The following is a 13,067-nucleotide window of genomic DNA, read 5'->3' on the forward strand; positions in this document are numbered from 1 at the left end:
ACCTAATTACATATCTTGCTGTTTTCCCAATGTAAGAATATTTATGAATGAATATTTTCATGCTGCGTAGGAGTGTTTCTGTGGTTTGGCGGTGTTAACACAAATAAATAACATCGTGTGATGCAGTTTTAAAACGGAAACAGTTACTTGAACTTGAACAAAACGAATTGAAATGATGATGATACGCATGAGATAGGTATTTTTATTTCCTGTACGGACTGGAAATTCAAACGATTTCGAACCGATGTCCTACAAAATCTCAAGCGACTAATATAATCTTGTTTATAGTGAACCAATGTCAGTCGTTGGTATTATGCGAGAGCTTTGCAAATAATGATGAAGGACGCGCGATGATTTCCTATCGTCATTTATTACTTATTAGGTCGTATTATAATTGACGTGAACAAGGTCATTCTCTGACGTGTGACTATACAAGGTCTGAAACTGTATTGTACTCGTGGTAAGTATAGTACAACTAGGGTGTCATTACTGAAACTATGAAATATAAGCGTAAAAATGCACTGCTTTAATTATTATAAACTTATCAATTCCTTCTTGTAGAACACCAGTCTCTCACAAAGGCACTGTAGTGTGTATCATTACCTTAGTTAATTTTACATAATTTGTGTTACCTTTGTGAACGGAAAATAAAGATTATTTTTATTTTTATTTTAGAACCAAATTCGTTATATTTTGCAATCTGCGGGTTAGTACTTACCTGTATATAAAATTAATACAGAAACCACCATCATTTTAAGCAGGTAGGCAGGTAGGTATTAATTTTAGGTAGGTTTAAATAGCTTTATATGTTTACAAGCAGACTGTTTTTCATCATCATCGTCATCTAAGAGAGCAATACTTACCGGCGGCTTTTTATCATAGCTACTGCGTCGACATATAATGTTACTACTACTTACTTACCTACTTATTGTTAATGGGTAATATTTTAATTTCATTTTCTTCTTTTGCCTATTCAATTTAATTTAAAACGATAGGTATCTTACACATAACTTAAGCAGCTTATACACGTCCAACTGCTGGGTACAGGCCACTTGTTAAACAACCGGAGGAGTACGAAGTACGCTGCTCCAGAACGAACGGGTCAATGTAGGTGTTCAGGCTGTAATCGGAATCAATGGCTTAACTTCGTGTGTACGTGCCTTCCGAAGCACAATCGGGTGATTCAGCCTGCAATGTCATAGCCAAACAAAGAACAGTCTGACAAAGTGATCTATAGTGAGACCCCGCGTCGGATTCTCAAAATTAAGATCTAAGATCGTGAGCTCAACGTTCTAGCTATCATTGGTCTAATGACCAATGAGGCTGTGGACCATGAAAATGTTCGTATTTAATTTCACCCTGAAAGGTTCTGTAACTTGTACTGTTAGTAAATATGACAAAGTAGATTTTCTTCGGGAGCCACAGCGACCGCGCTCGCAGGCCTGCAGGCTGCTAAGCGCTGGTCGGCGGGGTGCGCGTGCGCCGCCGCCACTATCATAAAGTGGCCCCCGCGCCTCGCGGCCTTCAGTCCAACCCGAGAGCCGCGAACGCCGACACGCTTGCGACGCCCACTCTCGCATCGCACCGCCGACGCTCAACACGCGATAGTGCTCGCTTGTGAACGAGTTGCGCGCCCTTTCTCTCACGCAGTGTGATCGTGCTTCGGTACGTGAATGCAAAACCGGACTACTCTCTTGACACGAGAATCCGACGAGGAATCCGCAGCGATCAGGACCTCTGATTTTTTTTTACAGGTAAGTTTTGCACTTTTGTTTTTGAACAGGCATTGCGAGTTTTTCTGCATAGCGAGTTGACGTCGGCGCCGTGGTTGGTGTTGGACCTATTTTGGCCGGACTTTCCAAAAAGCCCGCTCCTTGAGTGCGGCGGTGGAGACTGCGCGGGCGTCTGCGGTCGGCCTGCAATACGCTGCAGATACGCGTTGACGTTTTGTCGCTTGGCCGTTCCCTTTGGCACGGATTACCTATGCTTTAGGCACGACACTGTACTGTTAAGGTTAACCAGCTCGGACGGTATTTGTAAATATTCAGTCTCCGAGTGAATAATTTATGAAGTCGTGCTTCGTTAAACTGTTTCTTCGTTTTGTAGAATTAATAGGCATTTTTGCATAATATTCCATATCGATGTCACAGTGAAAAGTGGCTTTCAATTCGACGCGTATGTTTGGTTCTTTTGTTCGCGCATTATTCACCGCCGGCTGGTGTGGAACACAAAACCCATTTTAATAACACTTAGCCGAGCAGTAGAGTTGTTGGGTAATACGAAAATAACATACCTGGTGGCTAGTAGACCAAGTTTATGCGATAATATTGTTTTATGTTTACCTGTCTAAGCACTGATACCTAATCAATTTTCTTTTCTATGGAATGTAAGTACTTGTACTATTTCCAATTTCTTGTCGATGTACATTACCTATTAGTTTAGTGTAAATATTTACACATCAAGTTTCTTTTATGAAACCAAAAGTTGTGTAGCATCAATAGGTATTTTAATGAAATAGACTAAAATTATCAACTAAATTTTTATACGTAATTATGAGTACATACTTTATATCTAGTACCTTTTAATATTGCCACATTGATAACACGCACTTTCCTTTTTACGCCAAACGTTATTATTGTACTTGCATTAAACTTTATTTAATTATTAACTCGTGTTAAGTAATTACACCGGAAAATTCTTATTATGTACAAGAAAATAATTACCATGGTTCTGAATATAAAATTATAGTTAGGTACATAGATACTTATCGCTGTGAACCATTAGTTAAGAACAGTGTACATAGTTGAATAATATTAACTACAAGTAAATGTCCCTTATCTAAATCGTTAAACAAATAACTTTGTTCTACTTATACATAAAAGAAAACTTTAATTTTGTACTTATTCAGTTGACCGGTAACCGCCGAATAACTAGTTTAACAAGAATTAGGTCCTAATTTCGTAAGACCAGAAAAGGATCAATCTCCATAGCAAATGAAACAAATAAGTCACCTATTACAAATATAATCTACTTAGATGAATTTACACTTCTAAAATAATCTTTAACATAATTCAACTAATTACTTAGTTGCTAATATAAGATATACTTACTTGCTACATATATAAAAAAAAATATCATCAAATGAAAGGTGCATAAAATATATAGCTTATTAAGTCACTTATAAATTGATATTATTGTCTGAATATTTTGTAGGAGTAATGTGGCTGTAAATATCGTCTTTAATATTATAAACTTTCTTCTATTTGAGCGATGGACTTATAACCTGCTATCCTGTGGTTCATCAGATTTATCTTTGGATGAATATGAGAAGTGGTTGCAGGTTATCTTATTGACACCAAACTTGTGGGTCTGCCTAACCCGTTATGGATAAAGGACAAGAAGTTATGTATGTATAGGTAGTAACTGAGTTTTATAAGTCATTGAACTACATGGAGGAAACCAGAGACGTCCCGTAGACACAGGTTGACGTCATTTATTGTGAGCCAAACTCGACGAGTTTACTGCCAGTTCTGGTTCTTTCCAGTGCCATATTAGAATACGAAAATAAATATTATTGTTGTGAACATGAAATACACAATATAATACCCACAAGGCGAAAAATTTCGTAAAAAATACGAAATTCTAAAAAACAAATAGGATGGCATTAATTGCTGATTTAAAAAAAATATTATTACAGAATGACGTTGTACTGACTACAAAACGTGTTCATAAGTATTTTTATTATTATTGATTATTATTTAATTTTCCGCAATATCGGCTCCCAAGGAAATTATTCAAGCGGCGTATACGCAGGCCCTTAGCCTAGTTGGAGCATGAGTCTATTATTGTTGCAATGTCGCAAGTCGGAGGACTGAGGAGGACGTGTTTACGTTCGTGCGATTTCGAAACCCGCATACCGAGAATTCGCGACGTTTTCGAAGCCTCTGTCCTCCTTATTGGGGTTAAAAAAACATAAGGTTCATTCTGCAATCCGTTCGATCATCTTTAACATTATTATTCTGACAGCAAACAGTTGAAAAGAAAGGAAATAATTATATATAAGTACTTAGGTAATATGCATATTTATAAACCCATTGTTCAAATGAATCAACTTATGTAACAGGCAATTATGATATATTTTTAAATTTGTATTCAATTTAAAGTTCACAATATTTACATCAACATAATCAATTTATTGAATAGCGTCTCAACAACATGCAACCGTGTCTAAAAGCCTTTAAAATGGTGCGTCGTTATTTTAAATTAACTGGATCTAACTAGTATGGTCTAGTTAGCCGACGTCAGTTCTGTTGCTGGTATGAAGAAATGTGGAAGGTGGACGTGTTGCATAACCCAGCTGGGAAGTTTAAACCGTGTTTAAATAACACTTAATTTTGTATTCGTTGTTGAAGGATGAAAACGACGACGACGACAGTCGATCGCTTAAAGAATCAATTCCGAACGTTAAGGAATTCTTACAAATTTTCCTTGACAATTTTTACGAGGTATTTATAGAAGTGAATGACGTGCTGTTTTAGGATCAGATAGATTACCTATAACTAATTTCAAACAATGAATATAAGACTCGTATTAATTTCGCAAATACTGTTAGATGACATCAAATCGTAACTGTAAACCATATTATATCCATACGAGAATTGGCTATTCATATGTTATAACTGACATTCAGTAATGGGTACAGATCTGATATAAGCCTTTGCCATTTTTCAGGTCAGGCATTTTTTTCAGCTTATTGTATTTGGGCAGATATGGGTACATGGCTAACAACCGGTCTTGGAAACGGATTCCGAGATAAGCAGAAACTGGTTTTCCGACGGTTCTCAGTTTTACATCAGTTGGGTGTGCAGGCGCCACGACCGCTCCGATTTGGCAATATAAGCAAACGCATTCGTGGTTCGTACTTGTAATAAACTTCAATCAGCAGCCAAGGTTTCATGAACTGTAAAAACATTTAAAACTTGTATATTATAAAACAAATACTGATTTATGACAATAATGCAACATAGTTAGGGTCGCGGGGGTCAATCAGCAACCGCACCTTCATGTCGCGTTACGACAGATTTAGTATTATGTACACACAAAATGGCGTTTAGGATCACGAATACATCGACTACATTTCAAAATTAACCGTTAAAAGTCAATCATTAGTAAATACAAATAATTATTGGCACATTCGTGTGACGAATGACAAGTGTAGGTATAGTCGTTTTTACGTCTAAAGCATTTGTTTAAGAATTCGGTATTGCTTATAGGCAAATGTACTCTAAGTCAGCCAAGGTTTAGACGAGGTTTGTGTACCACTCTAAATATATTGTGTTTGTAAAATAAGTTTATCGCCAACATGCGGACGAACAATGCTTAAATCGAATTATCTCTTCTTTATTTCTGCTTTTAGATTTTACAGAAACGTAATTAATATTCCTTTTTTACCCGACTGTGGCGAAGCAAAAAGGAGGGGTACCTATGTGGTTGACCGCTATGTAAGTGTTATACTTCCTAACTTCCAAACCATTTATAATAGCTTTTATCTTAAACCTTGCTTAAAATGTATAATGCAAGCACTTTATCTTAATACATACCACCCAAAATTTAAAAGACTTTACAGTTTTTAAAACTAATACCTTAATACGGAAAAATTGCACTCTAAAATATGAAACAAGAAAATATTTCTCCAATATTGTTCTTACCTACAGACAAATTATGTACCTACATCTAATAATAGGATATAGAAGAATGCTTATTTCCTTACCGATTTGTTTTTATGTAGTACCTAAGTAGAACTTTAGTTTTGCAAGTTAAATACGTCTTAGTTTTCCCACTAGTAGTTTACATGAAAACTAATCAGAATAATGTAAAATCTTCAATTATTCTATAGAAGGGGCTGGAAATATTCAATTGTGCAGTAAATATAAACTAAGTTATTCATATGAAATTTAAAAATCGCATCAGATAATTAGGTACGAGTATAACCGCTTCATTAACCGGATCATGTCTTGCCTTTAGGAAGGAATTAATAATCCTATGACTCATACACGAGGTAGCATTTTGAAAAAAAAAGCTTATTTCATACGTAGATAAACAAGTTATTTGATATTAGTTATGACATGAAAAAACTCACATAAAAGGCTAGTGTCGTTATCATTATGCATAAATTACGCCAATACGCTTATTGCTGACGTTAACGCCGCACAAGTATAAATTCCTCCGATATTTTTTTTATTTCATAATCTATACTTATAATAAATCTGTAGAGAGGTCAATTCTGTACATTAAATATATTTTCAAAATAACTATCAGGGGGTGATTAGTGATCGATACTGATGCCAAAAATGCAATCAGTAAAATTTTTGTCTGTCTGTCTGTCTGTATGTTCCTTATAGAAACAAAAACTACTGGACGGATTTTAATGAAACTTGGTACAATTATTCTTCATACTCCTGGGCAGGTTATAGTATACTTTTCATCACGCTACAATCAATAGGAGCAGAGTAGTGAAGGGAAATTTTGGGAAATCGGGAGAAGTTACTTCATTTTTTAAGCTTCCGTCGCGTGAGCAGCCTTAATGGTTAAAGTTACATAGAAATCATGTATGACGGAAATATCTAAATACTTATATAAAAGGAGAAACTGACTGACTGAATGACTGACATATCAACGCACAGCCTAAACGGCTAAACGTAGGCACTTGAAATTAGGAAGGGACGCAGCTTAGGTACCGTAAGTGCACTAAGAAAGGAATTCCCGAAATTCCCACGGGAACAGGAATTAGCGGGAAAACCCTTTTGTATAAAAATTCTAAACCGCTTAAGTTAGACGCTTGAAATTTGGCATGCAGGTACCATAGTTAACTTAAAGCTTAGTTGCAACTGGATATTGCAAAATTCCCACGGGAACGGGAGTTAGCGGGAAAAAACATTTGTATGATAAAATCTAAACCGCGTAAGATAGATGTTTTCAATCTAGCATGCATGCTACGAATAAAAGCATGCATGCATACCTTAGTAAATATAAATTTTAGTTATGGCTGTATTTTGAAAAATGGGAATTGGCGGGTAAAAAAAAATGTATGAAAAAATTTAAACTGCATAAGTTAGATGATTGAAATTTGACATGCATATATTATATACCTTAGTGAATGCAAAGTTAAAAATTTCCCTGGGAACGGGAAGCGAGTTAGAGGCTTGAAATTTATAGCTCGCGGTAGTGGCAACCAAGAAACGTCGCGGCCGCGGCGGCGTTTGTGGGGCGGCGACAGCGGCGGCGAGGCGCGGAGGGGGGGCAGATACCCGAGTGAGCAACCGGAACGCGGCAGACGCGTGAGGGCAGACGTCGTTGATGGTCGTGTCAAATATTGAATTTTGCGGGCGAACTTTTCACTGTTCTTGGATGGTTCAAATCTTTCGTAGGTAGTTTTCTGTTGAATTTTCCAGGCGGACGTTTCACGGCATATTTCTGTTGTAATTTTTAAATTTTGTGTAAATTTTCGAAACTGATCGTATTTTCCTAAAATATCAAACCAAATCATAAACTAATAATCTAGAAATTAATAACAATTCATTATTTAACTGAGATACTTATACTGTAACCTCATTTAAAAATAATAAAATTAAGCATTTTTTAACCTTTCTCCCACACAAAGATCTTTAACAAGGAATTTGAGATTTGTTTATAACACGCCACGCGGACGGAGTCGCGGGCAAAAGCTAGTAAATTAATAATCGTACTTGGACTAGTAAGTATTTTATTGTAATTTAGATAAAAACATACTTCGTTTGAAAGCATGAGTAGGTACAAAGATCTAAGTCCCATTAATAAACTAAATATATACACGGAAACTAAATACTTGTCAAAGACATACATTTACCTAAATTACAAATTATGCTCACAAGTTACAACAAGTCTCAAGATAAGCTGGAAGGCGAAGGAAATAGAGATAGTGGTTAATACAACACGCTATCGTCGATTCGTTAGTAAAGTTAAAACAAAACGATTGACCGATAGCTGTCCCAAGTTCTAAAACTTGGGACAGCTATCGGTCAATCGTTTGGTTTTAGAACTTCTAGGAGCCTTCTTCTACTTATAACAAAACGGTCCATTAAATGAAATAGAGAAGGTAATATTTTAATTTTACGTTTATTTCCTTTCCCACAGGAGATATTTTTTATGGTTAGTTAGACAATTATAATATTTTTGTAAACTAAACATTACGCTAATGTGTAAAACTCAAAACCTAAAGTACAAATCTTACCGTACCACCCTAGGTACCATAGACCTATTTAGTTTAACGTAGCGGAAAGGTACATTGGTCACTGATCAGATCAATCAGTTGTGTAAGTTTTGTATTTTGTAATCTAAGTATTCTTGAGTATAATCTATGCTTGAGGTTTTAAAAAATGAATATACCTACTCTATGATCTTAGCCATTAAACGTTCAGAATTTCCTAGATAGGTAGCTATATCAGCGTTTTCTGTTTAAGTTTGTTGTTTTGCAATAGTAATATCTAGATAAATATACGGGTAATTGCATGTCCATTGTATCTCATGCAAAGATAATGTAAGACTAGTTTTATTACCGCCGCTGAATGGCCAAATACCAACAGACTAATAGTCCTAATGAGTTGCTTATGATAGTCACTAAAATATACATAATACCTTGCGTTTTCCTTGAAAATACAGATACTGTACTGAGATGAAAATGTTTGTTAATATATATTACCTATACTTTAAAAAACACTCCGGAGAAAATGGAATGGTATTAATTAAATGGAAGGCCAAAAATTAAAAAAAGACCTCAATAGATAATTTCCTATTGTTCTTGACATAGTTTCCAAAACTGATAAAATTTGTCTGAAGGATCGACATCACACAGGCGATAGTTTCCTACATTTTGACTTTCAATTATTATTGTTTTAAATGGCAATACACGCCAATCTTGAAATTATTTCCATATCGCTGTGCTGTCGGGTTGCTTGCCGCCTCTAACTTCTCTCATAACTCTTATTATGAATGCTAAGAAGTTTCTTGTACAATATTAAAATAAACTCAGGTACTTACTCATAAACTAAAACGACTAATCAATACTCACGCAAACTAAAAAAAAAAGAAAATCGTATAGTTATCGTATGTACACGTTTTATAAAACGTAAGATTGAGTAAATGGTCGTAAAAAATACGTGTTGTATAATTTAGAAGGTTCATGCATCGGTATGTAAAGCCGAGATTGTTTTGAATGGTGATTTTGTTACGGGTGGTTATAACATTATAGCGTTGTACGCGGCATATATTCTCGCTTGCTAGTCGGTTTCATCTACTGAAGATAACTGGTAAAATTACAATATTGAAAACCCACTTCTTATGTCCGTTTAGAATTTTTAAGTTTATAAAAGACTATAATGTTGAAGCAAATATAAATTGTTAAAGTTGTGAATAATATAAAATTTCTTTTATTTAATATTATTGTTAGGTATTAATGATATAAAAAGGCTACTTGGGCCCGTTGTAGAGCAAATAAAATATTAAGTTAAGGTAAAAATTACTACGGGTAAAGATTGATAGATGTCTCCGTATATATGTATACCTATATGTTGTAGGTATATAACTACGCGTTCCACGGGTCTTCAATCAGAGTAGGCCATGAGAAAAGTTACGACCCTATTAACAGGACGACGTATCGAACCACAGTTGTGATACTTCAACGATTTTAATTAATTGTTTCAATGAACGCTGTATAAGCGGTCGGCTGCGTCTAACTGCTTCATTCTGGTTCTTAATTGCCGGCTTTGCTCTCGAAAACAATTTAATGTAGATTTTTTATAATCATCGTTCTACTTCCTCTTCTAACGCCCAGTTAAATTTTTATTTTAGCCCATTAGTTTTTATAAAACTAAGCCTTATCTTGTTCCTTGCTGTAGCGACAGTGGCAGTATAAATAGTTACCACCTACACTTCTACACACCCTATAACAAATATATAAAAAAACCTACCTACAGGTATCAGTACGAATTTTAGATTCCTTGGTTAATTTATTTTAGAATGGTTAAAATATCTAAAATTAGAATTGTTGTGTCAACGATTTAATGTTTGTCATCTTAATGATTTTGTTCATCAGCTGCCTTGCTGGTTAATGGGTCGTTCAATTTGCTACATCCTTCGAGATGTTGCTTGCATACTTGCGCTGACTGTGCCATTTCCGACATACTTATCTACTGACTATATTATGATTATAGAAGAAATAATTTTATTAATTTATTAACGTTTATAAAGTTAGGTTATAGAGGCCAAAGTCAACAATGTTGTAATCCAATGTTAGAATTGATTTAAATATTAAAATTTTGATTAAAACCAATCACGGTTCCGTGTTGTTCATCTTTATAGCATCAGACGAATTCAGGTGCCATGTCATCTCTTAATTCTCATTATCACCTTGATAGCTTTATAAAACTAACGAGCGGAAAACTGCAACGGTAATATTATTAGTTAGAATTCGAAGAAACATATGAAAGAAACAGTAAAATCACGTTTGTTATTGTTTTGTGTTCTCGAATACTGTTGTTAGGATACAGTTAAAAGAGGTTGACCGATAATAATATCATGTTTTGTCACAACTGCTTACTTTAATGAGGATTAGTCACTTTTTCATTAGTGGTCATTACTGACAATGCTGCGTTTAATATTTAAACCATACATAATAATTATTGATCACATTCTACGGCTAACATAAAATTACGTACCTACTCCGAAATTTTATCAGTAACATATTATTACATAACTTGCAATTCTTTTTCAATATAACGTCCTCGTAAAAATACGTAAAAGGCATGAACTACACTGCTTGGTCAACCGGTAACATTGAAACACATGCACTGCCTTATCCTTAGAATCTTCCGTGAGGTCAATTGCAGCTCGATTAATATTCTAATTTAAACAGTCCACGATGTTTCCTACTAAGAGGACATAAACGTCCTCTGCAAGCACAACTTAAGTTGTAAGTACTGACCATCCGCGGGCACGTTTTATCTGCAGTCATTTTTTGGAGGATCGTGATTGGCTACGTATACATTGTGGGAGAACCTTTTACGAGTATTATAACGATTTACTTTTATTTTGTTTTGTGGATTTGAATAAATTATACCTTCTTTCACGTTTGCTTTTTTTACATGTGGGTTTTAATCTTTTCCATTTTATATTTGCGTCGACTTCAAGTTTTGTATCGAAAAAAACTTCACGTTGAAAAAAAAATATGATTTCAAATCTTCGTCAGACGGAAACTACACTTAATCGATTCTTCTTCTTCTCTTCCGTCTGAAGCTGATATAAATACAGTTTAGCATTTACTTCCTGTATTGTAAAGCATTCAGATTGCATAGTTAACCAGGAAAAAGAAGTTTATAAATACGCATAAAGTATCTTTGTATAAAATGTCTTCATTGTACGCAACATAGTTGATGATGTCCGTGTAACATTTAGAATAAAATAACTAAATATAACATCTATTGTAAGTCTGATTTAAAAATGTTATGTTTGCCTTATTTTACATATGTATAAATACACATTAATTTACGTATATAAAAAATGTTGTTTACGCAGACAAGAGCAAAACAGGTCAGTAAGCCATAAACATTGATAATTTCGAATTGTAAGTAATGACTCTAATGACATTAAACATTTCACCGGATGAATGTTTTATAGACCGATCGCTAAACATGACATCATTATATTAGTTTAGTTTTTAATTGATAGTGAGTGAGTGTTAGTGGTATTCATGAAGCAGGTTTTCTAGTTCGAGGTGCTTAGTTCGACAGTAGTATTGATGCGAGAAATCTTAGAGACGGACAAAGTAAATATTCAAGGAGCAGGACCGTTAAGTTGGCATAGATAAGCGGCTGACATCGTTTAGTCGAAGCGAATGAGGCTACTTTGGATCGACAATGGATAGCCACGCATAGCGCCGTGATCCGGTCTCATCTGCGCTCGCCTGTGCTAACCAGGGTTGCATGTTGCAAAAAGCTTCATGCTGACGACTCATCACTAAATATGCTGCTCAATTTATACTTAGTTTCTTCTTTTTTACTGTTATATTTACAAAAAAGATATATTTTTTAAGGCTCAATATTTTTGCCTTGATACTTGAGAAACAAACATTATATTCTGTGCGACGGATTTTTATTTCCAATTCGCAAACAAGTTTGTAACGAATTTTAGAACTCAAATAAAATATAAGGAAAACAATAATGGATTTAAGGTTTGATCGCGGAAAGAATACCACCAAATTAATTTCAGATTGTACATTTTATTAAAATATAAAGCCTTTAGAGCATACCAACTATGTAGGTTAACTATAGAACTATATGTTAACTATAGAACAAGTCGATATTAGGTGAGTCATATTACCAACAGTGCAGAAATAATTGCCGATTCTTGGCATTAAAAATTTGAAAATATGCCAATAATCTCACTGATTCAAATATTTTTCTTATAATCCGAGATGTTTATCATCCTCAGATTATTTGGAAACAGGAATTATACTTTCATCATTTCCATAGCGCTATCCCATTTTCAGAGGGTTCGCTTACTTAGGTAAACGAACCTAAACATTCGACAGCTCAGATTTTAAAGGAATTATTATTATTTAAAGGTCTTTTTGCGAATGCCTAAGTGCTACGTAATGACTAGAATCGAAATGTAGAAATTAAGCAGTTAGCTAGACGACCATTATACACGAAGAGAGCCGGTCACGTGTCGCGTCACCGTTCATGGGCTGCAGCAGGCGTTAGCAGAACGACGTACACGTAGCGTTCCGTTTATGAAGCCGATCATTGGTTCCGGACATGTTTATCGTTTATTTTCTGTCAAACGAATTATGTCATGTGTGTTTTTTACACATTTGAACATCGATAATGAAGGTAGTTTTATTAAGAGAACTAATTAAACACAAGTGAAACAATAACCGAACAATATTGTGAGTTCAGCTAAGTCTTAGTAATGATCCCACTCTCAGTTTACAGCTGAATTATTATTTATGATTTGTCAAAAAGAAATTACACGCG

The 13,067-nt window shown here is 34.9% G+C and overlaps 1 protein-coding gene across 2 annotated transcripts in view; it reads left to right on the forward strand.

Annotated features, from left to right (window-relative positions):
- Positions 1–1,515: 1,515 nt before the first annotated feature.
- Positions 1,516–13,067, forward strand: part of LOC126380689 (UNC93-like protein) — a 66,177-nt gene continuing 54,625 nt past the window's right edge. For both annotated transcript variants that reach the window (XM_050030264.1, XM_050030263.1), the window contains exon 1: positions 1,516–1,754. The gene's annotated coding sequence lies outside the window, so the exon portion shown is untranslated. The remainder of the gene's footprint in view (positions 1,755–13,067) is intronic.

This window comes from Pectinophora gossypiella, chromosome Z, assembly GCF_024362695.1.
Source record: "Pectinophora gossypiella chromosome Z, ilPecGoss1.1, whole genome shotgun sequence".
Classification (NCBI taxonomy): domain Eukaryota; kingdom Metazoa; phylum Arthropoda; class Insecta; order Lepidoptera; family Gelechiidae; genus Pectinophora; species Pectinophora gossypiella.